The sequence below is a fragment of the Cottoperca gobio genome, chromosome 23 (assembly GCF_900634415.1).
Source record: "Cottoperca gobio chromosome 23, fCotGob3.1, whole genome shotgun sequence".
Classification (NCBI taxonomy): Eukaryota; Metazoa; Chordata; class Actinopteri; order Perciformes; family Bovichtidae; genus Cottoperca; species Cottoperca gobio.
Genome location: NC_041377.1, coordinates 12818157 through 12834590, shown reverse-complemented (window position 1 = coordinate 12834590; position 16434 = coordinate 12818157).

Genomic DNA, 16434 nt, shown 5'->3' with positions numbered 1-16434 from the left:
ACCCAAATGACATGGACATTAAGCGCACCCGCACTTGCACAAACATACAACACGCATATCCACAAAAGCAGTTGGTCTGGAATTAGTCAAATCACATCGGATGCATTCCCCTCAGCGGAAGAGTCAATGATGCTTCTGTTTGGAAAACAAATCAAACGGGAGAAAGGTACTGTAGAAGAAATTAACACGTTTCTCTGTAGCCACCACATTTTGCTTTCCACATGCAAATTGAATATTGGTTTTGTTCAAATGAGTGCTGATTTTACTTCCAATCTCTGGCAGGCTTGCGTGTGTTTTTTTAACAGCACACATAACACATTGTCGCTCCCACCTGTTACTCATACACAGAATCGTTGGAAAGGAAGCCAAAAGATTTGTCACCATTTCCATCCTGTTCCCTACTATCACTATTACTGATACAGAACATTTTCTGAACATTTGGTAATTGAGTTTGGTGGACTCATGGCCTCCAGTGCACTCTCAATAGATGCTGTCCAAAACCATTATTCAGATTTTCTGGAAATTAACCATCTATGAATTGCATTGCCAAGGGTAAAAAAAGAAAATGGATTCAAAGCTTTTAAGGAAATGCCTCCCTCCCTCTCCTTCCTCTTTTGGTTTCTTCTCAGAAACGAGCTGCAAGCTTTGTAGTTTGGTTGAGCTGTAACACAGAATTTCACAGTGTCACTTTAACCCAAATGTTTTCTGATCTGCTGACCTTTGCCTCAGCGAGCTGAGATACTTCCTCTCCCTCAACCCCGGGGCACTGGTCGGCAGTAAAGAAAATAGAAGATCCAAAATTAGATGTGAATGAGAAAGCATAGCACTGCAGGCATGGAAGATGATGAACACACACTCAGGTTAAATAACAATGTTCTAACCTTGAGACAATCGTGGAAGAATGTCCCCAGCTCTTCATATTTAATGGGCATCTGTAATCCATTGTAAACTAATAGCTAAACAGAAACACGGCATCCTAGTCATTTACACTTGTGCGTTTCCTACTGTGGAGTCAAAATGTCTTCCGTGTAAAAGGCCTATCGACGTCTCACCTTTGTGGCTCATTATAGTGTAGGGGTATTCAACTAAAATTCTAAGAGGTCCAGTTAGAGAAGATTTCCGCGAGCAAAGGTCCGGAGCATTATAATGTCTAACTTGCGTTATGAATTAGTGTGATATATATATTGAAGTAGCCTAGTAGCTGTATCAACGTCTGCACGTCATCAACAGCTGACGTCTGACGTTTCTAATAAAGAAAGAACAATTTAAAAACATTTCGACAATATTTATTGTCAATTAACTTTGAACTATACAGATATATATAATACTGTAGATATGTATAATGTTCTTCTCGGTTAGTTATTTTTCTCTCCCTGTCTCTTCGTCTGTGTTTCTCTCCCTTTCTCCGTCTTCTCTCCCTGTATCGCTAACTCGTCTAATCGCTTTCTGTCTGTCACTCGCCTCACGCCTCTCATCTGTCTGTATTCAGAATCGCAATGTTTGCCGCCAGGAATGCACAGATTTGATTGGCTGAGTAGTATCACGTGGGATGGCTTAACTCGCATGTAATTGGTCTGTGAGTTTCCTGAACCGCTAAACCAGTGCCGTAAAAAACGAAAAAAGCTGCGCCAGTTAAAATAGAGGCGCCCCGTCAAAATTGAAAATCCCTTAATAATTTATTGATTATAGATCCGGGTCCGGATAGGTCTGCGTCTGGGTCCGAACTCAGACCGCGGTCCGCATGCTAGTGACCCATGTTATAGTGTGATGGTCGATTTTGTACATAGTGCAAAAACAAATACATGTAGACCAGGGGTGCCCACACTTTTTGGGCTTGTCAGCTACTTTTAAAATGACCAGGTCCAAGTGATCTACCTGTCCTCTCCTTTCCTATCTATCTCTGACTGTAGGTGTGTGTGCGGGAGCGAAACAGAGCGGAGGAGGTGAATGCGCAAGGCAAGAAAAAAACAAAAAACTTGAATTTCTGGGGGCCGGGGTTCCGTTGGGGGAATATATATGTATATTTCTTTAACGTGCGTGATCTACCCGCACTACAGACCTTTTGGGCACCCCTGATGTAGACAATAGATACATTTTCCTCAAGGATACACACACATTATCATATTTAGTAGGTGGAGAAGAAAACACACACAGAGCAGAATTGGTGCACCGAGGTCTTGGACCTGAACATGCTTATCGCAGTCAACAGACAGAAAACACTGTGACACATGCTTTGGTCTCAACCCACGTCCACCACTCCTACCTCTTTCCCTCTCCTACCATTTCCCCCCTCAACAAACAAACGGGTATCCACCAATTAGTGCTGTCAGCCTGCTGCCTCTGTGAATCTATCTGTTTGCTAGAAAATACATCAGCTTTAACGACGTGACAAGAAAGAGCTGCCATACTGGAGCCCCATTCACTGCAAATGCCCCTTGTTCAGAACATCAGCGTGATAGCCCTAACCCTATACGGCCCACATCGTTCCTGAAGCTAAACGAGAGCTTCTCAGTCATGATTGGAAGATTTCAGGCTGTCAGAGCTAAGCGGTCTAGCTTGCGCATTCGGGGGAGTTGTTTGTTAGTTTGCCTGCTACAGTCTGGTCCAGCTACATCACTGCAGAGTGCTTGCCCCGAGACCAACTTAATTCAGCTTCCTGCAGTCTGAAGCATGCAGTAGATCCTCTCTCGCGTTATCCTTTCCTCCCTTCTGCCTCTCTCAGTCCATTGCACACACCAGGCTTTTAGAGTAATAAAGATTTAATGTATCATCCGCAAATTGAGTTGTGTAAAACCAAGAAGCTGGTATGTACAAGAGAAGGATTCGGACAACCTTTCCTGCATGTACAGAAGGAAACAGTAATGCTAGGTGTCAAGTAAGGCCTGCATCCTTCTCTGCAAGTACCACCTAGTGAAGAAATCAAGACTTCCTGTCCTCCCCCTAAATGAAGACGCATCATCATATCTGGAAATGATACAAAGATTCCAACCCGTATCTGGTTGCTTCTCTTTAACACTCTTACCAGGCATGCCACAGCGCTGTCTTCCTACAATCTGCTGAGGAAAACAAGTGTTTTTTATATTAATTATAAAAAAGGTTCTATAATTTGGATTAATTTGCATCAATTTCTAAAAGCATATGTCACATTTTCTTTTCAAATGTTCCCATTTTGGACATTTTGTACACTGAATGTACACGTCTAACTATGTTGGGTTTTATATAATAGCCTCAACTCTACCATGTTGATCGATGGCTCCTGAGCCTAAACCTGCATTGTAGCTGACGTGCAGCATTTCCTTACATAGAGTAGAAGTTTGAGTTGTTTATGACTACCAGCTGGTATATCTGCATTGGGACAGTTGGTCTATTTATCACAATTTTAAAGCACACAACAGGAAGGAAGTGGTTAATCATAATAAATGTGTATACAGAAAGTAAGAGACTGCAAATTTATTGTAGAAAGAAACGTGCAAGAACTACATAACATTTCGAAGGTGGTGGAAGCAGCAGCTGCAGGGTAACGGCGATAGTCGGGTGGCTTGAGGGGCTCCAAGGGATGGCATGCATTTTTTGCTGTATTTTGGTAAACTCCCACAGTGTCAGCCCACCCACAGGCGGGTAAACAATCTTCAGGCAGTATGAGGTAATTATAATACTATTAGTAGCATAACAATCTGTTGTGAATCTGTGCAGCAGTTCCATCAGAAGGGACGAAGTGACAGAGAGCAGATGACCATTAGCAGTTGTCAGTTCTAATGCAGAGGAGATCAGACATGTCTCAACAGTGCCATGTGGCGTCCTGTCCTCGTCTTCGTCCTGCTCTCTAGCACCTTAAAAATGTAAGAGGGAACACCAAACAGAAAGAATCTGCTGTTCAGGCAATCACAAACGAGAGCTAAACTGTTGATAGTCTTTTCCTCTCAGCCTCCTCTTCATCTTAGTATCATTTTATCGCTTTCAGGGCTGGGCTTTAACGCATCCTGCTTCCCTGCTATCCCTATATCTTCTCTTCAGCCCTATATCGTCTCACATCATGCTTCATTTCCCTCTTGATAGCCCCTACACACACTCCTCTGCATCACAGTCATCCACTTTTGAAGTCATTGTCTCTGCTGAGGTGCATGTAGGCAGCCTCATGATCTAAAGAGTGAAGCCGATGCGGAAGTGTCTTAAGCCTGCATTCTTTCTAATGGCTAGATTGTATAGAAGTATATGAGAAAAAACATTCTGTGTATTACCCCAGTAAACTAATGAGTTTCTTTAATACAGCATGATGTTCATTTAGTAAATGATGGTCCTTAGAGTAAAATAGACGATAAGGCAGAGTATGCTTTGGGGCGTGGCTACCTTGCGATTGACCATTTGCTACCACGGCGACCTGTCAATCAAGATAGCAATGTGTATCCCTCCCCAGCTCCACCCTCTAGACCAAATATGGTCAATTCTGGCTGTAAAAAGACAAGATGACGACGGCCAAAGTTTCAAACTCGAGGCTTTAAAACGGTGGTCCACAAACCAATGGATGACGTCACGAAGGACGTCAATGATTTTACTTTCCAAACTGATTATTCCTCTAAATATCCCCCAAAATACCTGTATGATTATAATCAGAGTAAAAACTCCAAACATACGCTCTAAAAAAGTTCATTCTCAAGGTCCTAGCAACACGTGCCCAGTTTTGGTTTCTCATGAATGCCAGTTTTAATGCACACCAGAAGGAAATCCAGCTCTGTCAAGTTGTGTGTTTTTCCTAGGCACTGCAATCATGACTTATCAGAAGCCCCACATTCCAAATTATGAGTGAGAGTCGCCAGCGCTCTGCACCTCACTCCACAGCATCTAAATCACCTCATTTCAATATCCCAGCACAAGAAAGAGCACAGTTTCACAGCCTCGGACAGTTCTTCATTGGTAACTGGGGCACTGCGAGTGTATTTCTCCTAGCCATCTGCGGGTGAGTCATGACCAGAGCACATTACAGATTGATATGTCATTATCAAACACTGGCTTCTGGCTGTGAAGAAGAAGAGAGGGACGGACAGATGGGTGCCAAGGTTGGAGAGTAGAAACTAGTATGAAGGATGATGGAGGGGGTGAGGGCAGTGGGAAGATGAAAAAGCAGAGATGGAACGGGAAAAGATGGGCCTCTGTAGAAATGTATACATATGTTGTAATGGAACCCAAATACAGACAACAGGGTATCGTTAGAATTTCTCGGGCAAAACATTCTTTGAAAAATATGATCGCCTTACCCATTATAAATTACTAGTTGAAAAAGCAATTACGTTACTTTACTAATAACTCAGCAATAAAGGTAATAAGTTAACGCAACATGATTTACCACATTCATTTTGTAAACTCAGTACAGCTTCATCAAAGGACCCTTTAAACAACATGCCTTTTTCACAGCAGACATTTTTACTCATCTTAGCAGGAAGTGCAGGTGTTCTTAAAAACAGCTCAGTTCGATTAAAGTATCTCCTGAAACCAGAGCAATTGAATGGAATTGAGCCATCGTTCATTTTATTTTTTTTGATAATACAGTTTAACAAGCAGCCGGGCCACAGTTTAAAAGTATTTAGTGGCCATCAACAGTTTGTGTTAGCTTAGCCATGGTGACTGCACGCAGCTCTCTGAACAAAACCCATGTGATTCCTGAACACAGGCTTACCAGTGGCTAGCGTTAGCATTAGCAAGCCAGCTACAAAGACATAACATAAAACAACTTTGTAGTTACTTTGAGCTGCATTTCTCCTCTTTTGAGGTGAGCCGCTAATTCTTACTACTATGGTTGGACAGTCGACCCGCCTTGTCTTCTTACCTGTTGTCTACTTGGCAACTTTCTCGCTAGATTTCGCAACTTTTCGAGCTAGTGCAGCTAGCTACTTTAATTGGAAAAGAGTTGACAACACTGGGCAGGATTTTTCGGTTGGATAATTTCTTTTAAATCAAGCTTACTCTTGCTGGCTTCTCCAATGTTCATATTGTAACCCCCTTACATTAATGGAAGACACATTACTCCAAAGGGTTGCATGGTAATGTGCAACTCTGAAAAAAAGCAGCTTTACAAGAACATTGTCTAAAGTAAACACATTTATTAATTAAATCAGGAAATATTTAATCAGAATAACTAAGACCAAGAATTGGATGCAAATTGTTGGTACTTTTACCATTTTCATAAACCCAAGTTGGTGTCCAAAAACCTTTATGTTTGAAACCGACAACTGGAGGCAGCCACAGATCCCTTGCAGAGCCAATTGTGTCCAATTGAAAAGGTTTCATTAGAGAAATTCAAAATGAAACTATCCTTTTTCATACAATCGCTCCCAATTCATTAGTCAACAGTGTGCCATTGAAGCAGCACAGTGTAATGCTTATATTCTTTTCCCCGCGGATTGGGGTGGGGCAAACTTGTGTATCTCGTTGTTGCTGGATCGTTATACGGAATGGAAGCTCCTCGTAAAAAGTGAGTAAGCCGGGTCTGAGTAAACACTGTGCTGTTTTATGACTGAAAACTCCGCAGCAGATGAACCGTGCCAGTGATAGCTCTGCCGGGAAATGAAGAGATGGGGAGAATGAGGGAAACAAAACCTTACTGAATGATGGTGAGGCTTGATTTTACTGTGTTTCACCCTGTAACCCCTCCAGGAAAGAATTCACGACGGGCTGTTAATGCTCTCGCTCTTTTGCTCTCTCTCCCTCTCTCTCTCTCTCTCTCTCTCTCTCTCTCTCTCTCTCTCTCTCTCTCTCTCTCTCTCTCCCCCAAGCAATTTTAATCCAGACACATATTTGGTTTGTGCCTTTTTCTGATTGCTCCGACTCAGCAATACAGTAGAATGTAATATTCAAAGTACCGTCAGTATGTGAGGTAATACACCGAGCATTCTTTTCTAAATGCAGTTTCTTATTTGCTCACTGGGGTTTGACTATGTAATAAATCCTCATATAGCTTTGGGGCTTGTCATATATTTTTCTTTCATTTCTTTGCTTTTCATTTCTACCAGATGCCCCCATCCCTCTCTTTCTCTCGCATTCTGGCAAAAATCCCTGTTCTTGCTTAAGTGTTCTCCTAATCTAGTCTAAGAGAAGTGTTCTCTCAGTTGACACAAAACATATATATTTTTAAATGTTCTCTCTGCCCCCCCCCCCCCCTTCTCTCCTCTCTCAGTTGACACAAAACATATATTTTTTTAAATGTTCTCTCTGCCCCCACTTCTCTCCTCCTGCTTTTTTTTTTTTTAATTCCCTCCACCTCTTATTAGACTAAAACACATGCTTAATCACACACAATCACAACAGCTGTTTCAAGAAGGTTTTTTTTTTTATTCGTGATAGCAGGTTGCCATGGCGACATCGCGTTCTATCTCTCCGTTGGGATTGGCGTCCCTTCGCTAATGCCACTCGGAGCTCGGGAAAGAGAATGACTCAGGACAATTCTGTGTGTCACTGCCAATGGCTCTGACAGCACATCTGAGCATTTCATGATGTGCTGGTGACTCAGAGAACAGGAGGTCGCACAACAGCCCCATTCAGGCCTTTAAAATTATGCATACAGTACCGGCAGGAATGCAATTGAGAAATATCACTTAAAGCTAAAATGATGATGACAACGCAACTGATTTGTATTTGCATAGAAAAGATTCACTTCCAAAAACGAGTGGGCAAGTGAGAGAGCGTGAAGAATATCTTGCATTTGTTTACATCAGTGACGTGCGGTGAAGTTCATGGCTGGGGAGGCACTGACTCTTTCAGAGTCAGATTTATAAATATATGAACCCAACTGAGTAGCTTAATCACCATTTTATTGCAGCATGAACATTGACAACTGGTTATTTTTCATATCTCATATCAGCATTCTTTATACACACACAGTAAGGTACATATTTGCTCTGCACCCTCCATAGCATTTTTTGGTCTGATGCTTTGATTAATGTTAATACAGACTGCACTATTAACAAAATAATATTTTATTTAAGGTCAAAACTTAGTTTTTAATTTAAATATTGGATTGTTTTCTTTTAGTCAGATCCCATTTTCAATAAAATTGTGGTTGTACTTGTAAAATCTTCCATTTTTGGCCGTCAGTCGGAGAAAAAAAACTAAACTAAACGGTGCTACAGTGCACCTGATTCTGATGTTAGCTAGCAGTAGCTTGTTGGTGCTACAGTGCACGTGACTCTGATGTTAGCTAGCAGTAGCTTGTTGGTGCTACAGTGCACGTGACTCTGATGTTAGCTAGCAGTAGCTTGTTGGTGCTACAGTGCACCTAATTCTGATGTTAGCTAGCAGTAGCTTGTTGGCGCTGCCGTCTCTGCATAGAAGAACAGCAGCAACACGAACCTGTGGGCTCACGTGCGCCCGCTTCAGTGCGGCAGAGTACTGTCTGCCTCACCTGGTGTCTTCTCTCTGTGGTTTTATGTCACATCAGCAAGACTAAATATGTTACACACATACATTACATACATTAACTAGACTATGGAAAGTCAGGACGCATAATAAAAGTGTCTGTAAACATTATATTGGCGACATACAGAGAGATAGCAACAGGCACGCCAAATGCATGCGCTCAACCTAGTTTGCGAGGGATTTTGACTATAAAAATTATCAAAGTTATTGGAATCATACAGAAAATGCATTTATAGCACAGACCAGTGGACAAATATACATTTATATTTTATTGTATTGTTATTTGTTTTTTTACTTTTCATCCCCAGTTCATCCCCTGACTGCACGTCCCTCGAATACATGTCTGTCTGCAAAGGATAGCTGTATCAGACAAACAGCAAACATCTAGTAATTTGGCTACTTTAAAATGTGAGTCCTCTTATGAAATAATTACTTTCAGTAGCCCGCTGCCAAACCCAATTACCTTATTTAGCATTCCCTCTGAATCTTCATGATGTAAGGGCAGCCTACAAGTGCATGGAGCAGTAAGCACTTTGGTCTTGATGTTTATAATGACTTTCCTCAAAAATTGGAAAACGATGCACTATACTTCGACTTAGCAAAGGGGACTTAACTCCCTTGATATAACTAACATTAATCTCGTTTTTAAAAGTAACTGCTTGCTGGCTTGTCAGCTGCAAAGATTCAAGCAACACACGTCTGTAATTCAGAGCCATTTAGAAGCTCATGATCTGTAGCACTTTAAGATCAGAGAAATGCTGATGGAAAAGCTGATGGAACATATTAATCCTATGTAGCTTTTCAGCAGAAAGCTATTATTTTGCTGTGTTTTTCAAAGGCTAGCCTGATTTTTCTAGATATTACTTTCCTGTCAGTGTGTTGTAGCCGAGTGTGCAAATGAGGTGCATTTGGTTGTCAGCCCCTCCAGCCAGTAGGACTGACATTAAATATATAGAGCAACACATTCATCAGGAGTGATTCTACCTCACATAGAATGTAATGTTTGTAGGACTGACTATTGCTGAAAGGTTTAACATCTAGCTATCAATCAGTATCCAGTAGATACAAAGTAACCTTTTGCGCTCTTACTTGAGTCAAGTGACGTTTATTGGGCCTCATGCAGGTTCCTTATTTTTGTGTGTATCTACTAAAATAAATGTTTTTTTTAATGTGTGGCCTAACGGAATACTGGCTTACGTACTGCTCTGAGATGCTTTTTGATTTTCCTGTAACGCTGGTACTGACGGCTCTGAAAAATGTTTATTTAACAGTACCTCGATTTCACTATTCACACAGAGAAAATCTAAGAGATTTTATTTTATTTCTGAAACACTTGAGTCAGTTAAAAGTACAGGAAGAGACAAGTTAGTAGAGATGGTTTTGAAGTATAAGGGGTAATTTTCATAGTAGACATTTTGACTTGTCAGAGCAGGACAAGCACAGGAAAATCAAAAAGCATCTCAGAGCAGTACGTAAGCCAGTATTCCAGGAAGCACCTCAATGCATCATTAGAGCAGTGTCGTCGTTATCAACTTCATTACATGCACCTGTGTTTGGGTTATTTTGTCGCCTACATCTCATCATAAGTTTTAAATGCAGGTTCCTGTTGGTCTAATGACAACCTCATTCACTATATCTCACATTTCAAACCAGAGTATACTGCTCACACACCAACATGACATTTCCCCAATAATAATATATTGCGGTTAATGCATTTTAGAAGTCATTTTCAGGCCAATCAGGCATCTCTCTCTCTCTTTATGCCTGTGCTGTTATCACTGCTCTAATGATGCATTGAGGTGCTTCCCTCACTCACCTTGACATAGTGTATGTGTGTGCGTGTGCCGTATTAAAAATGGAGAGAGCGAGCAAATGATTTGAAGAGCCGAATGCAAGTGAGGGGAGAGGAGTGACACAGAAAATGACATGAGTGACACAATGAAGGAGAGAGAGTGTGATGGAGAGAGACAGAGAGATGATGATGAGTACTGCGAGTGTCTTCTGTGAAGCTGCACTCCGAGAAGTGAATCATCAGCTGGTGTACAGAAGGTGTCCTAACCCTGGCACCGCTTCTAGTGGCGGATGACACATTTACAGCAGCATTTTCATAACATTTGAAAATAATTTTTTCATTGTTCATTTGCAGATTATGTGTTTCAGTAGTTTGGTTTAAGACAAATAGACTAAACCATCATTTAAATTCCTGAATATGACTCCTCTTCACACTAAGAAGAATCCTGCGTGAGTGTTAACACTTAGTCAGTTCTCTGTCTGTGAATATGAGTCACTCATTGCTCAGTTGCCACACTTCAGATGATCGAGCGAACAGCATTTCCTGTGAAAGTTTGCGTAACAATGGAGTGGGGGAACTGCGGTGGTTACCACATGGGCTCGCTGGGGGTTGACCTTATGTGACATTCTAACAGGATTTAGAGTCTGCAGCCAACTTTGCTAACATATTGGGAAAATAAATCAAATATCTAAAGCAAATCCAAATGTCATGATGTCGCGAGCAGAAACATAATTTCAATTACGAGAGATTTAAACTTACAATATGTAATGTCCGGTATAGTGGCCCATGGGACTTTCTCATCGTAGTCATCTTCTCCAGATTAGGATTACTTCATTGTGCATCGTTCAGGATATTTTTACTGGCACCCGAATTATCCGCAGATGTCTCCTCATCTGCAAAACAAACAAACCCAGTGGGTAAAACTCCTAAAAGCACTGAGTGAAGCAGTTTCACTTTAAAAATCACTGTTTCCCCAGTGGACACAGGGCGGAGCGGAAAACTATGGTCAAGATGTGGCTTAAAACTTGATTGAAGGTCAATTTATGATGCCTTACGCATGCATAAAGGGCATATGGCGCTATCACAGGAAACCAAATCAAACGCACCGTTGCTTTGATTAAAATGACATAATTTCTCTAGGTTTAAAAATTGTTGGAAACATTTGGGATAGGCCTAATGTAAGTATGTCGTTTTTAGACATAAAATACATTTTGTGAGTGAACAAATAAATATTTAACACAAAGTTTAAATTGGTTTGACTGAGATGTCACAATTCAAAGTTATACAGCAACAATATGATAGGAAAATCTGGTTGGTTTAGTGTAGAAGAGAGGGAAATATTTGAGTGTTTTCCTAATTGAACGTCTGCTAAACTTCATCAGGCTTCATCATCTGGTAACCATGAACATATGTACAAAATGTCAAGGGAATCCATCCAACAGTGGTTGAGATATATCAACCTGGACTGAAGTGGCGGTGCATCCCTAGAGCCACTAGTATGGCTAAAAATAAATCAAGATAGGCCAATCAGAGTCACTCCGAGGCCAAAAGTACAGTGTTTCTTTTGCACAAATTATACCAGTCATAACGCTCTTGTCTACATTACAGCACTGTGATGATTGCACTCTAATTCCCAGCCCTCAGCCCCCTTTTGTCCTCTCTTTCTAGGTTGGAGTCAGTGGGTTTTTTGGCATGCAGACTGGCCAACAGATGCTGATTTGTTAAACCTGAGAAAGCACAGTGAGACTCCAATTCTCTGGCATATTTTCCTCTACCGACCCACTTTGTGCTAGTGTGGGTGTACTGCGGAACAGAGTGGGGGGGAAATCAAATGACCAAATCTTTGTCTCAGATCCATCTGCCGAGGGGAGGCGAGCGCAACTGGACTGCGTTCTCACTTGTCAAGCCGCTGACTAATCCAGGCCGATTACAACACGAGCACATTAAAGCTCGCCGATACAGATAGAAGTCAAATCCCTCATTTGTGAAACCGTGTGTGTTTAATGAACAATGCCATTATCATCAGCACCCTTGATCGCACACTGAAAATCCATTCGGCAGAGGTGCAACCGGCGACTTTCAGGGAGTGTACAGCATTTTCTCACAATGGCACAAACAGATTCATTATTTGAATCGTAGTTTTCCCTCCCGTCTGCACAATTAATGAATCAGACTTTTTATCGTCACAGCTCAGTGGGACTGAACAGGTCGGGTTATTAAAAAGTCATCGCGCTTTCACTCTGTGAACTCAGGCAAAGGACTAAATTAGATTGGTAATGTATGATTGCCCTCAACCGGTCATTACATTCAAACATCATCTTCATGGACAAGCAGATTGTCTCTGTGCTGTTCAGGTGTAAGCTAATATCAAGGTGAGAGCTTCAATAGAGAGCTACTTCTGTTCTCTCCCTCTCTTATGAAACATCCTATTAAAGAAAAATGTTCACATATTAAATCCTGTTTCATCCAAGCAACTTCCTCGTCTACTGTAACTGTCGCATGAAGAATGTCTTCTCTCTGTGTATCTCATCTTCAATGCTGGCATCATGTCTGGCTGTTGACAGGGGATAAAGCAGCGTAATAGCGGTTTGAATTGATCCCCGCAAACGTCTTGGCAGATGAAGCATTGTCCTTGTCCCATGAAGATGCTTTGCCTTTGAGCAGGAAGTGACTGTGAGTGGTGGATTTCACTTCCTTTCAGCATTAATCAGCAGAGGGGGATTTATTTTTACATCCTCTGTGCATTACAGAGTGTGCCTCCTGTCTTCCCAGGAAATAAAAAAAAAATCCCAGGGTCTTATGAATATTGCTTTTTGGGGAAGAACGAGTAAAATGACTATAATATTCTTAGATTCTGTCTAATTTACCTTATGTCTCCTTGTTCTTCTCTTCTGTTCTCCCTCATAATGTCTTTGACACCATCCAATGAAGCTTTATTATCAAATCTGTTTCAAAGGGAAAAGGACATGTGCTTCTCCTTCAGGAAAGGCAAAAGTCAACAAGTCTAGTGACCTATTCTGCGTATATCGCTCTATTCCTTCTTTCTCATCAACCTCTCTACCCATTCCTTTTCCTCTAACTCAAACCTTTTTTTCTGAAATTCATTTCAGCCTTGATAGATATACTAAGCACCGGCGGCTTTTGATTTAGGCTTCTGATGCTGTCTGCCTCTCCTAACATCCACTTTGGGTGCAGCGCTCCATCACATTGATTTCTCTGAAGATGAAACTGTGATTGAACAGACCTCTCCTGGCGGCCGAGGGCCCCCGCGTGTGTCTTGCACTGTTACAGCATATGAAGTGGCGCGCTGATGCCAATGAACCGGTACACCTTATACTTTATGACCTATATTCAAAGATGACTCTTTTATGTAAAATGAGTTCTATCTCTGAACCAAACTCTCCACCGTCAAGAAGAAGGACACGGCGATGTGTAATTAAAGGTCTAGATTTGTTCGGTGATGCTTACAAAGTCTGATAGATAAAATCCCATTTGTTGTCTTACGATATTTGAAGGCTTTTCAAATTAGAGCTCAAGTTTTTTGCACAGGACACTTTGTACTTGGATGATGATTCTGCAGCACATGATTTTCCTCCAGTGCCAATGATCAGTGCCAAATCAGGAAACAGTCTGCCCTCTATGTAATGAAGCAAAAACTAAGGGTGTCCAGGACAGGGTGGTAAATATGTGTAGTGTGTTCGACCTTCACGGCAGAAGCCTGGAACTCATCTCAAACCAAACATTAATGTTGTTCTTTTTTAACCACGATCTTCCCTCAACCCCCTTAAAGGTTTCCTACATTGGTAGTGAACAGTGAATACTGATTTAACATTAGAATACAAATTAAATTAGTTCAGGCTAGCATTAAAGTGTACATGCATGTAATGGTGCGTATGTTTTTGTGATTGGATTTGGATTCTTTGTTGCGCAGTCACATGCAGGTGGTGTGGGGGGGGTGTCTGACATTAGAATGAAGGTAGGCCCTGCATAATTCAGATGAACCTGTCTCCTTTAGTCTCCTATATCCCTCTCCTCTTCCTCACTCCTGTCCTCATGTAACCCTTCCTTTTTTAAATGTAACTCCCTCTCCCACCCTCTCCCTCTTCCTCTCCCACCCTCTGCCTCTCCCCCTCCCTCTCAATCTCCGTATGCGTATTTGTGTATTTATGAAGATCTTTCAGCGCTTTAACCTTCACGAGATCATGACATCTGCACCATTCATGAGCTCTGATCAGACTGTGCCCTCCTTCTTAGTGATAGCTCATTAAACCCGGGGTCTGCACACACGCACACACCACAGTTTTAGGAAATGATTTGAACACTGGTTCATCAATGATGCATGAATGCAACGTTAAGGCCCTAATTAAACAAATGTGGTGACTTCTTCATCGTATTATTTCATTTGTATTTATCCAGAAAGAAATGGATGTTGGAAGGAATTAACAGAAGCTCTAATGACCTCATCATCAACTAAAACCTTCTTCTATAAGTAGTCGCCTTATCTTCATGAGGAAAGCTTCTTTCTGGTGTGATGTCATCCACCTGCTCTATATCTGAACATGCATATACACACACATTTGTGAATGAAGTTGCAACTGCCGGTGCGTGTTCACAGCACTGGTGTATCTTTGCATGATCAATATGTCTTTTTGTAAACTTGGGACTATATTTCCAGGTTACCAGCAGGCACGGTACTGTAATTATCCGACTGCATAGTTGTAAAAGGGATTGAATGAGGATCAATCAATGAGCTCCACTCTTAAAAGCATTGCTGTAGCTCTACCATATAAGCCTTTTCCAAGAGGAAACCGAGGTTGTTGTTTAAGAGGTGCACAATTGTAATGCACAAATATTCTGTATGGCATCATTTTTAAACATTTTCTACTATAGTACTATTGTAAAAATATAGTACAGGAGGTTTGGTGGTGGTTTGGGTGCATATAAGTGCAGTATAAACATTGCACCCTCTGATGTGTACTACTGTCATCTGTTGCATTCCATTTCTGTGTAAAAAAAAAAAAATTCATTTATAAACGGGAGCATGCAGAAAAAAAATGAAATTGCTGCCCTTCTTGTACAATTTGTACTGTTGATGTGCCTGGATTGTATACAGCACTTATATTACTCTGTGGGAAACTGTTATACTACTTTAGCTTTGTTAGCGTTATTCAGTGAGGATCTTCGGGTATATTCCAAATGTTGTTGCTCAGGACAAATTTGTCATTCTACATTTCAGTGTTTGCATCTCAGCCATAAAGCACAAGCTGTCGAAGGGGCTAAAGCACTGTGTGTTTCTCTCTCTCTCTCTCTCTCTCTCTCTCTCTCTCTCTCTCTCTCTCTCTCTCTCTCTCTCTCTCTCTCTCTCTCTCTCTCTCTCTCTCAAAGGAAAACACAAGCATAAAAAATGCACACACATGCATGCATTAGGTTGCTTTAGTATACCCTCAGGGTATTAAGTAAGCCTGCGTCTTGATGTTCTCCTGGTCGTCACATTTATCACATTGCATCAGTGGAAAATCCTAAATAAACCTTTTAACAGGCTCCTCCTCAGTAATGCAGTAAATAGGCTTCTCATCCTACTGGCCAATTGGTTTATCTTGGTGTACAAAGCCTATGATACAGACTGTTGTGTTGTTAGTTGCAGGATTGTCACAAACAGGAATTTCAATATTGCGGAGATCTAAAAGATAATTTTAGAGCCAGATGCTACTCATAATAATAATGTTTTTAAAGCTTCATCCACTAAAAGCAAGGATTTTTCTTTAAAAAATAATGCAATTCAATTTTAACAAAAAAACATGAGTAGTGTAGAAAAACCGTAGCTCCCCATGTAACCCAACAGCCGGCATGACGTATTTTTGTACATTTTGGAAATTTCCTCAGAAAAGTCATGAGGTTTCTCTAATAAAAAATTATCATAAACAAACCCAGTCATGATTTGGTTTGATGAGTTTTGTGCAATCTGCCCAAAGCTTGAGGGTCTCTTAATCTGCCTTTGTCACAAACATTTTGTTACGTCGTAGCAGAAAACAAACGGTTGTAAATAATAACTTGATAATGATTTGGGATATTGGGCAATATAAAAATTGACAACAAGTAACCATGTCTGCTGTAAAAAAGAAAGGTTGACGTTGGGCTATTGCAGAATTGTAGGCGTGCTGTATATATATTTTTATTATAGCCTTTTGCCTGTTTATATATTGAAATTATTGAATATTGTAAATATTTCCTTGATT